This window comes from Ornithodoros turicata, chromosome 3 (genome assembly GCF_037126465.1).
Source record: "Ornithodoros turicata isolate Travis chromosome 3, ASM3712646v1, whole genome shotgun sequence".
In the NCBI taxonomy this organism is placed as follows: Eukaryota; Metazoa; Arthropoda; class Arachnida; order Ixodida; family Argasidae; genus Ornithodoros; species Ornithodoros turicata.
The window spans coordinates 76654736-76673609 of NC_088203.1; positions in this window are offsets into that span (position 1 = coordinate 76654736).

Sequence of the window (18874 nt, forward strand, 5' to 3'; positions counted from 1 at the left end):
ACGAAATTGCCAAAAACCTGCACACCAGCCCTTTAAAGTGCACCCTGCCGGTATTTGTGTCACTAGCATCATATCACCAAGTAATCAGTTAGCTTAGGACGCTTCGCTGTGTTATAGCGCGACATAGACGAACTTACCAAAAACCTGCACACCAGCCCTTTAAAGTGCACCCTGCCAGTATTTCTGTCACTAGCATCATATCACCAAGTAATCAGTTAGCTTAGGACGCTTCGCTGTGTTACAGCGCGACATAGACGAAATTGCCAAAAACCTCCATACCAGCCCTTAAAAGTGCACCCGTCCTGTAGTTGTGTCGCTAGCATCATATCTCCAAGTAATTAGTTAGCTAGGACGCTTCGCTGTGTTCCCAGCGCGACATAGACGAAATTGTCAAAAACCTGCACACCAGCCCTCTAAAGTGCATCCTGCCGGTAGTTGTGTCGCTAGCATCATATCACCAAGTAAGTAGTCAGCCTAGGACGCTTCGCTGTGTTCCCTGCGCGACATAGACGAAATTGTCAAAAACCTGCACACCAGCCCTTTAAACTGCATCCTGCCGGTAGTTGTGTCGCTAGCATCATATCACCAAGTAAGTAGTTAGCTAACGACGTTTCGCTGTTTTCCCAGCGCGACGGAGAGGAAATTGCCAAAACCCTGCACACCAGCCCTTTAAAGTGCATCCTGCTGGGAGTTGTGTCGCTTGCATCATATCACCATTAGCTAGCTTAGGACGCTTCGCTGTGTTACACCGCGACATAGACGAAATTGTCAAAAACCTGCACACCAGCGCTTTAAAGTGCATCCTGCCGGTAGTTGTGTCGCTAGCATCATAGCACCAAGTAAGTAGTCAGCCTAGGACGCTTCGCTGTGTTCCCAGCGCGACATAGACGACATTCTCAAAAACCTGCACACCAGCCCTTTAAAGTGCACCCTGCCGGTAGTTGTATCGCTAACATCATATCGCAGAGTACTCAGCCTAGGACGCTTCGCTGTGTTCCCAGCGCGACATAGACGAAATTGTCAAAAACCTGCACACCAGCCCTTTAAACTGCACCCTGCCGGTAGTTGTGTCGCTAGAATCATAGCACAAAGTAAGTAGTCAGCCTAGGACGCTTCGCTGTATTCCCAGCGCGACATAGACGAAATGGTCAAAAACCTGCACACCAGCCCTTTAAAGTGCATCCTGCCAGTAGTTGTGCCGCTAGCATCATATCACCAAGTAGGTAGTCAGCTTAGGACACTTCGCTGTGTTATATCGCGACATAGACGAAATTGCCAAAAACCTGCACACCAGCCCTTTAAAGTGCACCCTGCCGGTATTTGTGTCACTAGCATCATATCACCAAGTAATCAGTTAGCTTAGGACGCTTCGCTGTGTTATAGCGCGACATAGACGAACTTACCAAAAACCTGCACACCAGCCCTTTAAAGTGCACCCTGCCAGTATTTCTGTCACTAGCATCATATCACCAAGTAATCAGTTAGCTTAGGACGCTTCGCTGTGTTACAGCGCGACATAGACGAAATTGCCAAAAACCTCCATACCAGCCCTTAAAAGTGCACCCGTCCTGTAGTTGTGTCGCTAGCATCATATCTCCAAGTAATTAGTTAGCTAGGACGCTTCGCTGTGTTCCCAGCGCGACATAGACGAAATTGTCAAAAACCTGCACACCAGCCCTCTAAAGTGCATCCTGCCGGTAGTTGTGTCGCTAGCATCATATCACCAAGTAAGTAGTCAGCCTAGGACGCTTCGCTGTGTTCCCTGCGCGACATAGACGAAATTGTCAAAAACCTGCACACCAGCCCTTTAAACTGCACCCTGCCGGTAGTTGTGTCGCTAGCATCATATCACCAAGTAAGTAGTCAGCCTAGGACGCTTCGCTGTGTTCCCAGCGCGACATAGACGAAATTCTCAAAAACCTGCACACCAGCCCTTTAAAATGCATCCTGCCGGCAGTTGTGTCGCTAGCATCACATCTCCAAGCAACTAGTTAGCTTAAGACGCTTCGCTGTGTTACAGCGCGACGTAGACGAAATTGTCAAAAACCTGCACACCAGCCCTTTAAAGTGCACCCTGCCGGTAGTTGTGTCGCTAGCATCATATCACCAAGTAACTAGTCAGCCTAGGACGCTTCGCTGTGTTCCCAGCGCGACATAGACGAAATTCTCAAAAACCTGCACACCAGCCCTTTAAAATGCATCCTGCCGGCAGTTGTGTCGCTAGCATCACATCTCCAAGCAACTAGTTAGCTTTAGACGCTTCGCTGTGTTACAGCGCGACGTAGACGAAATTGTCAAAAACCTGCACACCAGCCCTTTAAAGTGCACCCTGCCAGTAGTTGTGTCTCTAGCATCATATCACCAAGTAAATAGTTAGCTTAGGACGCTATCGCTGTGTTACAGCGCGACATAGACGAAATTGCCAAAAACCTGCACACCAGCCCTTTAAAGTGCACCCTGCCGGTATTTGTGTCACTAGCATCATATCACCAAGTAATCAGTTAGCTTAGGACGCTTCGCTGTGTTATAGCGCGACATAGACGAACTTACCAAAAACCTGCACACCAGCCCTTTAAAGTGCACCCTGCCGGTAGTTGTGTCGCTAGCATCATATCACCAAGTAATCAGTTAGCTTAGGACGCTTCGCTGTGTTATAGCGCGACATAGACGAACTTACCAAAAACCTGCACACCAGCCCTTTAACGTGCACCCGTCCGGTAGTTGTGTCGCTAGCATCATAGCACCAAGTAAGTAGTCAGCCTAGGACGCTTCGCTGTGTTACAGCACGACATAGACGAAATTGCCAAAAACCTCCATACCAGCCCTTAAAAGTGCACCCGTCCTGTAGTTGTGTCGCTAGCATCATATCTCCAAGTAATTAGTTAGCTAGGACGCTTCGCTGTGTTCCCAGCGCGACATAAACGAAATTGTCAAAAACCTGCACACCAGCCCTTTAAAGTGCATCCTGCCGGTAGTTGTGTCGCTAGCATCATATCACCAAGTAAGTAGTCAGCCTAGGACGCTTCGCTGTGTTCCCAGCGCGACATAGACGAAATTGTCAAAAACCTGCACACCAGCCCTTTAAACAGCACCCTGCCGGTAGTTGTGTCGCTAGCATCATATCACCAAGTAACTAGTCAGCCTAGGACGCTTCGCTGTGTTCCCAGCGCGACATAAACGAAATTGTCAAAAACCTGCACACCAGCCCTTTAAAGTGCATCCTGCCGGTAGTTGTGTCGCTAGCATCATATCACCAAGTAAGTAGTCAGCCTAGGACGCTTCGCTGTGTTCCCAGCGCGACATAGACGAAATTGTCAAAAACCTGCACACCAGCCCTTTAAACTGCACCCTGCCGGTAGTTGTGTCGCTAGCATCATATCACCAAGTAAATAGTTAGCTTAGGACGCTTCACTGTGTTTCCAGCGCGACGTCGACGAAATATTCAAAAACCTGCACACTAGCCCTTTAAAGTGCACCCTGCCAGTAGTTGTGCCGCTAGCATCATATCACCAAGTAAGTAGTCAGCCTAGGACGCTTCGCTGTGTTCCCAGCGCGACATAGACGAAATTGCCAAAAACCTGCACACCAGCCCTTTAAAGTGCACCCTGCCGGTAGTTGTGTCGCTAGCATCATATCACCAAGTAAATAGTTAGCTTAGGACGCTATCGCTCTGTTACAGCGCGACATAGACGAAATTGCCAAAAACCTGCACACCAGCCCTTTAAAGTGCACCCTGCCGGTAGTTGTGTCGCTAACATCATATCGCCAAGTAAATAGTTAGCTTAGGACGCTATCGCTGTGTTACAGCGCGACATAGACGAAATTGCCAAAAACCTGCACACCAGCCCTTTAAAGTGCACCCTGCCGGTAGTTGTGTCGCTAGCATCATATCACCAAGTAAATAGTTAGCTTAGGACGCTATCGCTGTGTTACAGCGCGACATAGACGAAATTGCCAAAAACCTGCACACCAGCCCTTTAAAGTGCACCCTGCCGGTAGTTGTGTCGCTAGCATCATATCACCAAGTAAATAGTTAGCTTAGGACGCTATCGCTGTGTTACAGCGCGACATAGACGAAATTGCCAAAAACCTGCACACCAGCCCTTTAAAGTGCACCCTGCCGGTAGTTGTGTCGCTAGCATCATATCACCAAGTAAATAGTTAGCTTAGGACGCTATCGCTGTGTTACAGCGCGACATAGACGAAATTCCCAAAACCCTGCACACCAGCCCTTTAAAGTGCATCCTGCCGGTAGTTGTGTCGCTAGCATCATATCACCAAGTAAGTAGTTAGCTTAGGACGCTTCGCTGTGTGACAACGCGACATAGACGAAATTACCAAAAACCTGCACACCAGCCCTTTAAAGTGCACCCTGCCGGTAGTTGTGTCGTTAGCATCATACCACCAAGTAAGTAGTTAGCTTAGGACGCTTCGCTGTGTTACAGCACGACATAGACGAAATTGCCAAAAACCTGCACACCAGCCCTTTAAAGTGCACCCTGCCGGTAGTTGTGTCGCTAGCATCATATCACCAAGTAAATAGTTAGCTTAGGGCGCTATCGCTGTGTTACAGCGCGACATAGACGAAATTCCCAAAACCCTGCACACCAGCCCTTTAAAGTGCATCCTGCCGGTAGTTGTGTCGCTAGCATCCTATCACCAAGTAAGTAGTTAGCTTAGGACGCTTCGCTGTGTGACAACGCGACATAGACGAAATTACCAAAAACCTGCACACCAGCCCTTTAAAGTGCACCCTGCCGGTAGTGGTGTCGTTAGCATCATACCACCAAGTAAGTAGTTAGCTTAGGACGCTTCGCTGTGTTACAGCACGACATAGACGAAATTGCCAAAAACCTGCACACCAGCCCTTTAAAGTGCATCCTGCCGGTAGTTGTGTCGCTAGCATCATAGCACCAAGTAAATAGTTAGCTTAGGACGCTATCGCTGTGTTACAGCGCGACATAGACGAAATTGCCAAAAACCTGCACACCAGCCCTTTAAAGTGCACCCTGCCGGTAGTTGTGTCGCTAGCATCATATCACCAAGTAAATAGTTAGCTTAGGACGCTATCGCTGTGTTACAGCGCGACATAGACGAAATTGCCAAAAACCTGCACACCAGCCCTTTAAAGTGCACCCTGCCGGTAGTTGTGTCGCTAGCATCATATCACCAAGTAAGTAGTTAGCTTAGGACGCTTCGCTGTGTGACAGCGCGACGTAGACGAAATTACCAAAAACCTGCACACCAGCCCTTTAAAGTGCACCCTGCCGGTAGTTGTGTCGTTAGCATCATACCACCAAGTAAGTAGTTAGCTTAGGACGCTTCGCTGTGTTACAGCACGACATAGACGAAATTGCCAAAAACCTGCACACCAGCCCTTTAAAGTGCATCCTGCCGGTAGTTGTGTCGCTAGCATCATAGCACCAAGTAAGTAGTCAGCCTAGGACGCTTCGCTGTGTTCCCAGCGCGACATAGACGACATTCTCAAAAACCTGCACACCAGCCCTTTAAAGTGCATCCTGCCGGTAGTTGTGTCGCTAGCATCATATCACCAAGTAAGTAGTTAGCTAACGACGCTTCGCTGTTTTCCCAGCGCGACGGAGAGGAAATTGCCAAAACCCTGCACACCAGCCCTTTAAAGTGCATCCTGCTGGGAGTTGTGTCGCTTGCATCATATCACCATTAGCTAGCTTAGGACGCTTCGCTGTGTTACACCGCGACATAGACGAAATTGTCAAAAACCTGCACACCAGCGCTTTAAAGTGCATCCTGCCGGTAGTTGTGTCGCTAGCATCATAGCACCAAGTAAGTAGTCAGCCTAGGACGCTTCGCTGTGTTCCCAGCGCGACATAGACGACATTCTCAAAAACCTGCACACCAGCCCTTTAAAGTGCACCCTGCCGGTAGTTGTATCGCTAACATCATATCGCAGAGTACTCAGCCTAGGACGCTTCGCTGTGTTCCCAGCGCGACATAGACGAAATTGTCAAAAACCTGCACACCAGCCCTTTAAACTGCACCCTGCCGGTAGTTGTGTCGCTAGAATCATAGCACAAAGTAAGTAGTCAGCCTAGGACGCTTCGCTGTATTCCCAGCGCGACATAGACGAAATGGTCAAAAACCTGCACACCAGCCCTTTAAAGTGCATCCTGCCAGTAGTTGTGCCGCTAGCATCATATCACCAAGTAGGTAGTCAGCTTAGGACACTTCGCTGTGTTATATCGCGACATAGACGAAATTGCCAAAAACCTGCACACCAGCCCTTTAAAGTGCACCCTGCCGGTATTTGTGTCACTAGCATCATATCACCAAGTAATCAGTTAGCTTAGGACGCTTCGCTGTGTTATAGCGCGACATAGACGAACTTACCAAAAACCTGCACACCAGCCCTTTAAAGTGCACCCTGCCAGTATTTCTGTCACTAGCATCATATCACCAAGTAATCAGTTAGCTTAGGACGCTTCGCTGTGTTACAGCGCGACATAGACGAAATTGCCAAAAACCTCCATACCAGCCCTTAAAAGTGCACCCGTCCTGTAGTTGTGTCGCTAGCATCATATCTCCAAGTAATTAGTTAGCTAGGACGCTTCGCTGTGTTCCCAGCGCGACATAGACGAAATTGTCAAAAACCTGCACACCAGCCCTCTAAAGTGCATCCTGCCGGTAGTTGTGTCGCTAGCATCATATCACCAAGTAAGTAGTCAGCCTAGGACGCTTCGCTGTGTTCCCTGCGCGACATAGACGAAATTGTCAAAAACCTGCACACCAGCCCTTTAAACTGCATCCTGCCGGTAGTTGTGTCGCTAGCATCATATCACCAAGTAAGTAGTTAGCTAACGACGCTTCGCTGTTTTCCCAGCGCGACGGAGAGGAAATTGCCAAAACCCTGCACACCAGCCCTTTAAAGTGCATCCTGCTGGGAGTTGTGTCGCTTGCATCATATCACCATTAGCTAGCTTAGGACGCTTCGCTGTGTTACACCGCGACATAGACGAAATTGTCAAAAACCTGCACACCAGCGCTTTAAAGTGCATCCTGCCGGTAGTTGTGTCGCTAGCATCATAGCACCAAGTAAGTAGTCAGCCTAGGACGCTTCGCTGTGTTCCCAGCGCGACATAGACGACATTCTCAAAAACCTGCACACCAGCCCTTTAAAGTGCACCCTGCCGGTAGTTGTATCGCTAACATCATATCGCAGAGTACTCAGCCTAGGACGCTTCGCTGTGTTCCCAGCGCGACATAGACGAAATTGTCAAAAACCTGCACACCAGCCCTTTAAACTGCACCCTGCCGGTAGTTGTGTCGCTAGAATCATAGCACAAAGTAAGTAGTCAGCCTAGGACGCTTCGCTGTATTCCCAGCGCGACATAGACGAAATGGTCAAAAACCTGCACACCAGCCCTTTAAAGTGCATCCTGCCAGTAGTTGTGCCGCTAGCATCATATCACCAAGTAGGTAGTCAGCTTAGGACACTTCGCTGTGTTATATCGCGACATAGACGAAATTGCCAAAAACCTGCACACCAGCCCTTTAAAGTGCACCCTGCCGGTATTTGTGTCACTAGCATCATATCACCAAGTAATCAGTTAGCTTAGGACGCTTCGCTGTGTTATAGCGCGACATAGACGAACTTACCAAAAACCTGCACACCAGCCCTTTAAAGTGCACCCTGCCAGTATTTCTGTCACTAGCATCATATCACCAAGTAATCAGTTAGCTTAGGACGCTTCGCTGTGTTACAGCGCGACATAGACGAAATTGCCAAAAACCTCCATACCAGCCCTTAAAAGTGCACCCGTCCTGTAGTTGTGTCGCTAGCATCATATCTCCAAGTAATTAGTTAGCTAGGACGCTTCGCTGTGTTCCCAGCGCGACATAGACGAAATTGTCAAAAACCTGCACACCAGCCCTCTAAAGTGCATCCTGCCGGTAGTTGTGTCGCTAGCATCATATCACCAAGTAAGTAGTCAGCCTAGGACGCTTCGCTGTGTTCCCTGCGCGACATAGACGAAATTGTCAAAAACCTGCACACCAGCCCTTTAAACTGCACCCTGCCGGTAGTTGTGTCGCTAGCATCATATCACCAAGTAAGTAGTCAGCCTAGGACGCTTCGCTGTGTTCCCAGCGCGACATAGACGAAATTCTCAAAAACCTGCACACCAGCCCTTTAAAATGCATCCTGCCGGCAGTTGTGTCGCTAGCATCACATCTCCAAGCAACTAGTTAGCTTAAGACGCTTCGCTGTGTTACAGCGCGACGTAGACGAAATTGTCAAAAACCTGCACACCAGCCCTTTAAAGTGCACCCTGCCGGTAGTTGTGTCGCTAGCATCATATCACCAAGTAACTAGTCAGCCTAGGACGCTTCGCTGTGTTCCCAGCGCGACATAGACGAAATTCTCAAAAACCTGCACACCAGCCCTTTAAAATGCATCCTGCCGGCAGTTGTGTCGCTAGCATCACATCTCCAAGCAACTAGTTAGCTTTAGACGCTTCGCTGTGTTACAGCGCGACGTAGACGAAATTGTCAAAAACCTGCACACCAGCCCTTTAAAGTGCACCCTGCCAGTAGTTGTGCCGCTAGCATCATATCACCAAGTAAGTAGTCAGCCTAGGACGCTTCGCTGTGTTCCCAGCGAGACATAGACGAAATTGTCAAAAACCTGCACACCAGCCCTTTAAAGTGCACCCTGCCAGTAGTTGTGCCGCTAGCATCATATCACCAAGTAAGTAGTCAGCCTAGGACGCTTCGCTGTGTTCCCAGCGCGACATAGACGAAATTGTCAAAAACCTGCACACCAGCCCTTTAAAGTGCACCCTGCCGGTAGTTGTGTCGCTAGCATCATATCACCAAGTAAATAGTTAGCTTAGGACGCTATCGCTGTGTTACAGCGCGACATAGACGAAATTGCCAAAAACCTGCACACCAGCCCTTTAAAGTGCACCCTGCCGGTAGTTGTGTCGCTAGCATCATATCACCAAGTAAATAGTTAGCTTAGGACGCTATCGCTGTGTTACAGCGCGACATAGACAAAATTGCCAAAAACCTGCACACCAGCCCTTTAAAGTGCACCCTGCCGGTAGTTGTGTCGCTAGCATCATATCACCAAGTAAATAGTTAGCTTAGGACGCTATCGCTGTGTTACAGCGCGACATAGACGAAATTGCCAAAAACCTGCACACCAGCCCTTTAAAGTGCACCCTGCCGGCAGTTGTGTCGCTAGCATCATATCACCAAGTAAATAGTTAGCTTAGGACGCTATCGCTGTGTTACAGCGCGACATAGACGAAATTGCCAAAAACCTGCACACCAGCCCTTTAAAGTGCACCCTGCCGGTAGTTGTGTCGCTAGCATCATATCACCAAGTAAGTAGTTAGCTTAGGACGCTATCGCTGTGTTACAGCGCGACATAGACGAAATTGCCAAAAACCTGCACACCAGCCCTTTAAAGTGCACCCTGCCGGTAGTTGTGTCGCTAGCATCATATCACCAAGTAAATAGTTAGCTTAGGACGCTATCGCTGTGTTACAGCGCGACATAGACGAAATTCCCAAAACCCTGCACACCAGCCCTTTAAAGTGCATCCTGCCGGTAGTTGTGTCGCTAGCATCATATCACCAAGTAAGTAGTTAGCTTAGGACGCTATCGCTGTGTGACAGCGCGACATAGACGAAATTACCAAAAACCTGCACACCAGCCCTTTAAAGTGCACCCTGCCGGTAGTTGTGTCGTTAGCATCATACCACCAAGTAAGTAGTTAGCTTAGGACGCTTTGCTGTGTTACAGCACGACATAGACGAAATTGCCAAAAACCTGCACACCAGCCCTTTAAAGTGCATCCTGCCGGTAGTTGTATCGCTAGCATCATATCACCAAGTAAGTAGTCAGCCTAGGACGCTTCGCTGTGTTCCCAGCGCGACATAGACGACATTCTCAAAAACCTGCACACCAGCCCTTTAAAGTGCATCCTGCCGGTAGTTGTGTCGCTAGCATCATATCACCAAGTAAGTACAGTCGGCCCCCGTTTATCCGGACGGTGCCGTTCCCAGCGAAATCATCCGGATACCGGGGCATCCGGATAAATGAAACGACCGAATAGAAACGTCCTACAGAGCAAGGTTTAATTAAAACACAGAAATCTCGTCAATGACAGCTGTTACATAGTAGTGTAGGCACTCGATTCCTGCAAACTTTTGCTAATAGCATAGAGTTGAGCCACGCTGTTGAGCGCACTGCTCGAAGAATGTCAGTGCGGACGAAAGTGTCAATGTCGGAGCCTTGTTTCTCAGGGCCGTCATCGGCACCGTCTTGCTGCGTGTCATCGGAGGCAACTGCAGCAATCACACCGTCATCAGTCATAGCTGCACACGTCTCATCATCCTTATCAACGTCAACGTAGTCAGAAACCGCAGCATCATCTACGGCAGTCGTAGTGAGCCTCTGCATCAGGGATCGCAGCTCAGCTAGGGGAATGTCTTCATCGGCCAACGGACCGTAAGCAGCAATCCCTCGAGTTGTAGTTTTCCCCTCTAGAATCGGACAGTTGCTCGAGGTATTTCCAAATGACTCGACTGGTCAACGTGACCCAATACACACAAATAGCATAGGGGGTCATCGTGCACGGTTGTCTCTCCTACGGAGGAATGTGGTCCCTGACGTGTGACGGAAATAACCCCAACACAGCGAAAAGGGTGACGAGCGGGGTCAGCGTCTCCTCTTACTCACGGTAGTCCGCATAACTGAAGCTGGATTACTAGAATTTTCGACTTTCGTTCCCCGGAATTCTTGTCGGAGTCCGGAAGCTGAAGTCCGGGTAAACGAGAACAAAATACATGTAGGAAAGTCCGTTCCCGTGCCTTTTGTCCGGATACCGCGGGATCCGGATAAATGAAGTCCGGATAAACGCGGGTCGACTGTAGTTAGCTAACGACGCTTCGCTGTTTTCCCAGCGCGACGGAGAGGAAATTGCCAAAATCCTGCACACCAGCCCTTTAAAGTGCATCCAGCAGGTAGTTGTGTCACTAACGTCATATCACCAAGTAATTAGCTTAGGATGCTTCGCTATGTGACAGCGCGACATAGACGAAATTGCCAATACCCTGCACACCAGCCCTTTAAAGTGCACCCTGCCGGTAGTTGTGTCGCTAGCATCATATCACCAAGTAAATAGTTAGCTTAGGACGCTATCGCTGTGTTACAGCGCGACATAGACGAAATTACCAAAAACCTGCACACCAGCCCTTTAAAGTGCACCCTGCCGGTAGTTGTGTCGTTAGCGTCATACCACCAAGTAAGTAGTTAGCTTAGGACGCTTCACTGTGTTACAGCGCGACGTAGACGAAATATTCAAAAACCTGAACACCAGCCCTTTAAAGTGCATCCTGCCAGTAGTTGTGTCGCTAGCATCATATCACCAAGTAAGTAGTTAGCTTAGGACGCTTCGCTGTTTTCCCAGCGCGACGGAGAGGAAATTGCCAAAAACCTGCACACCAGCCCTTTAAAGTGCAGGTAGTTGTGTCACTAGCGTCATATCACCAAGTAATGAGCTTAGGATGCTTCGCTATGTGACAGCGCGACATAGACGAAATTGCCAAAACCCTGCACATCAGCCCTTTAAAGTGCATCCTGCTGGGAGTTGTGTAGCTTGCATCATATCACCAAGTAAGTAGTCAGCCTCGGACGCTTCGCTGTGTTCCCAGCGCGACATAGACAACATTCTCAAAAACCTGCACACCAGCCCTTTAAAGTGCACCCTGCCGGTAGTTGTATCGCTAACATCATATCGCAGAGTACTCAGCCTAGGACGCTTCGCTGTGTTCCCAGCGCGACATAGACGAAATTGTCAAAAACCTGCACACCAGCCCTTTAAAGTGCATCCTGCCGGTAGTTGTGTCGCTAGCATCATAGCACCAAGTAATTAGTTAGCTAGGACGCTTTGCTGTATTACAGCGCGACATAGACGAAATTGTCAAAAACCTGCACACTAGCCCTTCAAAGTGCACCCTGCTGGTAGTTGTGTCACTAGCATCATATCACCAAGTAATTAGTTAGCGTAGGACGCTTCGCGATGTTCCCAGCGCGACATAGACGAAATTGTCAAAAACCTGCACACCAGCCCTTTAAAGTGCACCATGCCGGTAGTTGTGTCGCTAGCATCATATCACCAAGTAAGTAGTCAGCATAGGATGCTTCGCTGTGTTCCCAGCCCGACATAGACGAAATTGTCAAAAACCTGCGCACCAGCCCTTTAAAGTGCATCCTGCAGGTAGTTGTGTCGCTCTGGCGCTTTGCTAATTACTTGGAGATATGATGCTATAGCATCATATCTCCAAGTAATTAGTTAGCTTAGGACGCTTCGCTGTGTTACAGCGCGATATAGACGAAATTGTCAAAAACCTGCACACCAGCCCTTTAAAGTGCATCCTGCCGGTAGTTGTTTCGCTAGCATCATTTCGCCAAGTATGTAGTCAGCTTAGGACGCTTCGCTGTGTTCCTAGCGCGACATAGACGAAATTGTCAAAAACCTGCACACCAGCCCTTCAAAGTGCACCCTGCTGGTAGTTGTGTCACTAGCATCATATCACCAAGTAATTAGTTAGCGTAGGACGCTTCGCGATGTTCCCAGCGCGACATAGACGAAATTGTCAAAAACCTGCACACCAGCCCTTTAAAGTGCACCATGCCGGTAGTTGTGTCGCTAGCATCATATCACCAAGTAAGTAGTCAGCCTAGCACGCTTCGCTGTGTTCCCAGTGCGACATAGACGAAGTTGTCAAAAACCTGCACACCAGCCCTTTAAAGTGCATCCTGCCTGTAGTTGTGTCGCTAGCATCATGTCACCAAGTAAGTAGTCAGCCTAGGACGCTTCGCTGTGTTCCCAGTGTGACATAGACGAAGTTGTCAAAAACCTGCACACCAGCCCTTTAAAGTGCACCCTGCCAGTAGTTGTGTCGCTAGCATCATATCACCAAGTAAGTAGTCAGTCTCGGACGCTTCGCTGTGTTCCCTGCGCGACATAGACGAAATTGCCAAAACCCTGCACACCAGCCCTTTAAAGTGCATCCTGCTGGGAGTTGTGTCGCTTGCATCATATCACCATTAGTTAGCTTAGGACGCTTCGCTGTGTTACACCGCGACATAGACGAAATTGTCAAAAACCTGCACACCAGCGCTTTAAAGTGCATCCTGCCGGTAGTTGTGTCGCTAGCATCATAGCACCAAGTAAGTAGTCAGCCTAGGACGCTTCGCTGTGTTCCCAGCGCGACATAGACGACATTCTCAAAAACCTGCACACCCGCCTTTTAAAGTGCACCCTGCCGGTAGTTGTATCGCTAACATCATATCGCAGAGTACTCAGCCTAGGACGCTTCGCTGTGTTCCCAGCGCGACATAGACGAAATTGTCAAAAACCTGCACACCAGCCCTTTGAAGTGCATCCTGCCGGTAGTTTTGTCGCTAGCATCGTAGCACCAAGTAATTAGTTAGCTAGGACGCTTCGCTGTATTACAGCGCGACATAGACGAAATTGTCAAAAACCTGCACACTAGCCCTTTAAAGTGCACCCTGCTGGTAGTTGTCTCGCTAGCATCATATCACCAAGTAAGTAGTCAGCATAGGATGCTTCGCTGTGTTCCCAGCCCGACATAGACGAAATTGTCAAAAACCTGCGCACCAGCCCTTTAAAGTGCATCCTGCCGGTAGTTGTGTCGCTAGCATCATATCACCAAGTAAGTAGCCAGCTTGGGACGCTTCGCTGTGTTCCGAGCGCGACATAGACGAAATTGTCAAAAACCTGTGCACCAGCCCTTTAAAGTGCATCCTGCCGGTAGTTGTGTCGCTAGCATCATATCACCAAGTAGCCAGCTTGGGACGCTTCGCTGTGTTCCGAGCGCGACACAGACTAACTTGCCAAAAACCTGCACACCAGCCCTTTAAAGTGCACCCTGCCGGTAGTTGTATCGCTAACATCATATCGCAGAGTACTCAGCCTAGGACGCTTCGCTGTGTTCCCAGCGCGACATAGACGAAATTGTCAAAAACCTGCACACCAGCCCTTTGAAGTGCATCCTGCCGGTAGTTTTGTCGCTAGCATCGTAGCACCAAGTAATTAGTTAGCTAGGACGCTTCGCTGTATTACAGCGCGACATAGACGAAATTGTCAAAAACCTGCACACTAGCCCTTTAAACTGCATCCTGCCTGTAGTTGTGTCGCTAGCATCATATCACCAAGTAAGTAGTCAGCCTAGGACGCTTCGCTGTGTTCCCAGCGCGACATAGACGAAATTGTCAAAAACCTGCACACCAGCCCTTTAAAGTGCATCCTGCCGGTAGTTGTGTCGCTTGCATCATATCACCAAGTAAGTAGCCAGCTTTGGACGCTTCGCTGTATTCCCAGCGCGACGTAGAGGAAATTGCCAAAAACCTGCACACCAGCCCTTTAAAGTGCACCCTGCCGGTAGTTGTGTCGCTAGCATCATATCTCCAAGTAATTAGTTAGCCAGGACGCTTCGCTGTGTTACAGCGCGACATAGACGAACTTACCAAAAACCTGCACACCAGCACTTTAAAGTGCACCCTGCCGGTATTTGTGTCGCTAGCATCATATCACCAAGTAAGTAGTTAGCTTAGGACGCTTCGCTGTTTTCCCAGCGCGACGTAGACGAAATTGCGAAAAACCTGCACACCAGCCCTTTAAAGTGCACCCTCCCGGTATTTGTGTCGCTAGCATCATATCACCAAGCAAGTAGTTAGCTTTGGACGCTTCGCTGTATTCCCAGCGCGACGTAGAGGAAACTGCCAAAAACCTGCACACCAGCCCTTTAAAGTGCACCCTGCCGGTAGTTGTGTCGCTAGCATCATATCACAAAAAGTAGTCAGCCCAGGACGCTTCGCTCTTTTCCCAGCGCGACATAGACGAAATTGTCAAAAAGCTGCACACCAGACCTTTAAAGTGCATCCTGCCGGTAGTTGTGTCGCTAGCATCATATCACCAAGTAATTAGTTAGCTAGGACGCTTCGCTGTGTTCCCAGCGCGACATAGACGAAATTGTCAAAAACCTGCACACCAGCCCTTTAAAGTGCACCCTGCCGGTAGTTGTGTCGCTAGCATCATATCACCAAGTAATCAGTTAGCTTAGGACGCTTCGCTGTGTTATAGCGCGACATAGACGAAATTGCCAAAAACCTGCACACCTCCCCTGTAAAGTGCACCCTGCCGGTATTTGTGTCACTAGCATCATATCACCAAGTAACCAGTTAGCTTAGGACGCTTCGCTGTGTTATAGCGCGACATAGACGAACTTACCAAAAACCTGCACACCAGCCCTTTAAAGTGCACCCTGCCGGTAGTTGTGTCGCTAGCATCATATCACCAAGTAATCAGTTAGCTTAGGACGCTTCGCTGTGTTATAGCGCGACATAGACGAACTTACCAAAAACCTGCACACCAGCCCTTTAAAGTGCACCCTGCCGGTAGTTGTGTCGCTAGCATCATATCACCAAGTAATCAGTTAGCTTAGGACGCTTCGCTGTGTTATAGCGCGACATAGACGAACTTACCAAAAACCTGCACACCAGCCCTTTAAAGTGCACCCGTCCGGTAGTTGTGTCGCTAGCATCATAGCACCAAGTAAGTAGTCAGCCTAGGACGCTTCGCTGTGTTACAGCACGACATAGACGAAATTCTCAAAAACCTCCATACCAGCCCTTTAAAGTGCACCCATCCGGTAGTTGTGTCGCTAGCATCATAGCACCAAGTAAGTAGTCAGCCTAGGACGCTTCGCTGTGTTACAGCACGACATAGACGAAATTGCCAAAAACCTCCATACCAGCCCTTAAAAGTGCACCCGTCCTGTAGTTGTGTCGCTAGCATCATATCTCCAAGTAATTAGTTAGCTAGGACGCTTCGCTGTGTTCCCAGCGCGACAAAGACGAAATTGTCAAAAACCTGCACATCAGCCCTTTAAAGTGCATCCTGCCGGTAGTTGTGTCGCTAGCATCATATCACCAAGTAAGTAGTCAGCCTAGGACGCTTCGCTGTGTTCCCAGCGCGACATAGACGAAATTGTCAAAAACCTGCACACCAGCCCTTTAAACTGCACCCTGCCGGTAGTTGTGTCGCTAGCATCATATCACCAAGTAACTAGTCAGCCTAGGACGCTTTGCTGTGTTCCCAGCGCAACATAGACGAAATTCTCAAAAACCTGCACACCAGCCCTTTAAAATGCATCCTGCCGGCAGTTGTGTCACTAGCATCATATCACCAAGTAACTAGTCAGCCTAGGACGCTTTGCTGTGTTCCCAGCGCAACATAGACGAAATTCTCAAAAACCTGCACACCAGCCCTTTAAAATGCATCCTGCCGGCAGTTGTGTCACTAGCATCATATCACCAAGTAATTAGTTAGCGTAGGACGCTTCGCGATGTTCCCAGCGCGACATAGACGAAATTGTCAAAAACCTGCACACCAGCCATTAAAGTGCACCCTGCCTGTAGTTGTGTCGCTAGCATCATATCACCAAGTAAGTAGTCAGCATAGGACGCTTCGCTATGTTCCCAGCGCGACATAGACGAAATTGTCAAAAACCTGCACACCAGCCCTTTAAAGTACACCCTGGCGGTATTTGTGTCGCTAGCATCATATCACCAAGTAAGTAGTTAGCTTAGGACGCTTCGCTGTTTTCCCAGCGCGACGTAGAGGAAATTGGTAAAAACGTGCACACGAGCGCTTTAAACTGCCCCATGCTATATATATGCCTTTCAGATGGCTGCGCTGCAAACACAACAAAGCGGTCTGTGCCGACCTTTCCTTTTAGTTTTTTCGTTATCAGTAAATAGAATCCCTGTCCACCCCACATACATAAAAAAGCAGAAACTGCTGTCAGTCATATAGAGCCTTGATACAGTTTTACAACAGCTTGAGTGTTAAACCGTATGAGGGCTTTCACATGAGGGTGAGTGCACTCACCATAGGCCTCATGTCCTGAGCTCCATTAATAGGCTTCGTGTTCCTGAAGGCATCACGTGTCAGTGCCTTCATAATTTGCGCACATCATAATTCGTCATTTGACTGCATTTCTGATGCACTCATACTTATCTCACGCCCCTCAGACCTAACAGGAGGGCTCATGAGGGCCAAAACCTCATGAGTGCACACACAGGAGATCTGATGAGGTGATGAGGGTAAGACACCCATGAGTGAGGGCCATGAGGGTGAGGGTGACTGAGGGCATGTGCTCGTTAGGACCGTGAGAGTGAGAGCGAGTGAGGGCTTGCGCTTTTGACGGCCGTGAGGGTGAGGGCGAGTGAGGTTTCACCAAAATGCCCACCTATGCCAAGGAGCCACCTATCCGTCATGTGCAACTCCGAGGAGAAAGATTTAAGGGACGTGAGATAGGGATTGACATTGGTCCGGATGGCCCTGGTGACTCACCGAGATACAGCCTCAGCTTTTGACCCCATACCTCGCCTGTGCTACTGCAAGAGCACTGATTGGAACTCCCAGTGCTACACCCAAGAAAGGAAAATGAATGAAGACAAAATCTGCACAACTCGCGAAGGCTCCTAGCCTCTGCCAGCCTCAAATGCTCATCGAACAACACATCCTGTTTACAAAACACATAGGGTTGCGCGAATTTACAACATTTCGAATACGAATCGAATATTGTCCGTATTCGTATTAGATTCCGTTCGATGATTTTGTATTCGTCGCTTTAGAACTAATTGAATATCACCGAACGTTCGAGAATTTCTGAATTCACAGCCTTAGGGCAACTTCTCACTTGGCGACTGCCGACACGTCGTGAGCAGGCGGCCGAAAGAGACGCACATAGCATTGGGAGAGGAGACAATATCGAGACAAAAAATTGCCAACCTTCTTTCATGTCGTCTGCGAGAGCAGCCGAAAACGATATACTAGCGACCAATAAGGTCACCCAGAAGGGCCACGCCTCCCGATTTTTCGTCTGCTTTGGATGACGGAATGAACGTGCAAATCGTGTGCTCTGACGGGGCGGCGGAAATGCGCCCACTTTTGCCGCCCGCTCACGACGTCGCGTCGGGCGTAGCCAAGTGAGAATTTGGCCCTCTACGCGTAACATCATTGCACCATTATTATTGCTGACTCTCATACTATCATGATTTCCTAGACCAGGGGTTCTCAAACTTTGTTGTTCCAGGGAACCCCTGCACATTTGCGGGCGCACTGGAGGAATCCCCACCCAGCTTGCCAGATCTGCTTTCGAAAGTACACAAGTGGGATATCACACAAAACTAATAGAGCACACAGTTCTTTTTATTCTACCGAACAAACAATCGAATACATCTGGGACAACCCCAGTGAGGACTTAGCTGCGACAATAAGACTAACGCGCTCCTTATAGCTTGTGCATGTGGTAACTGCGACAATAAGACTAACGCGCTCCTTAGGGTTGTGCATGTGGTAACTGCCCGCAGAACCCTTGTTGTGGCGTCACGAAACCCAGTTTGAGAACCCCTGTCCTAGACAAATCCAGAAAAAAAGATGACAACGCTTCTGGCATCTGGAAAGGTTATCATGATGTGATAAAGAAAAAAATCAGGACACGAGTCACGATGAAGTCTAACTGACCACCTCAGGATCCTGACACCTCCGGTTGTGTTCTGAAAGAATGTATAGCACTTCAGGTGCCTTTCTTGTTTTCCGATCGGCATTAAAAACATCAAACAGTGCAGTGTCCGTTGCCGTGCAGTGGACTAGTAACTTGAAACAGAGGTGTCCAGAGTTGCATTGAACTGGCATTAGTAGTGTGCATTCTTGAAATTATGGAAAATTGATGCAAGGAGAGGAAAGAAATGGCTGGTCATGTGGCTGAAGGGTATGAACCTTTGTGAAAGT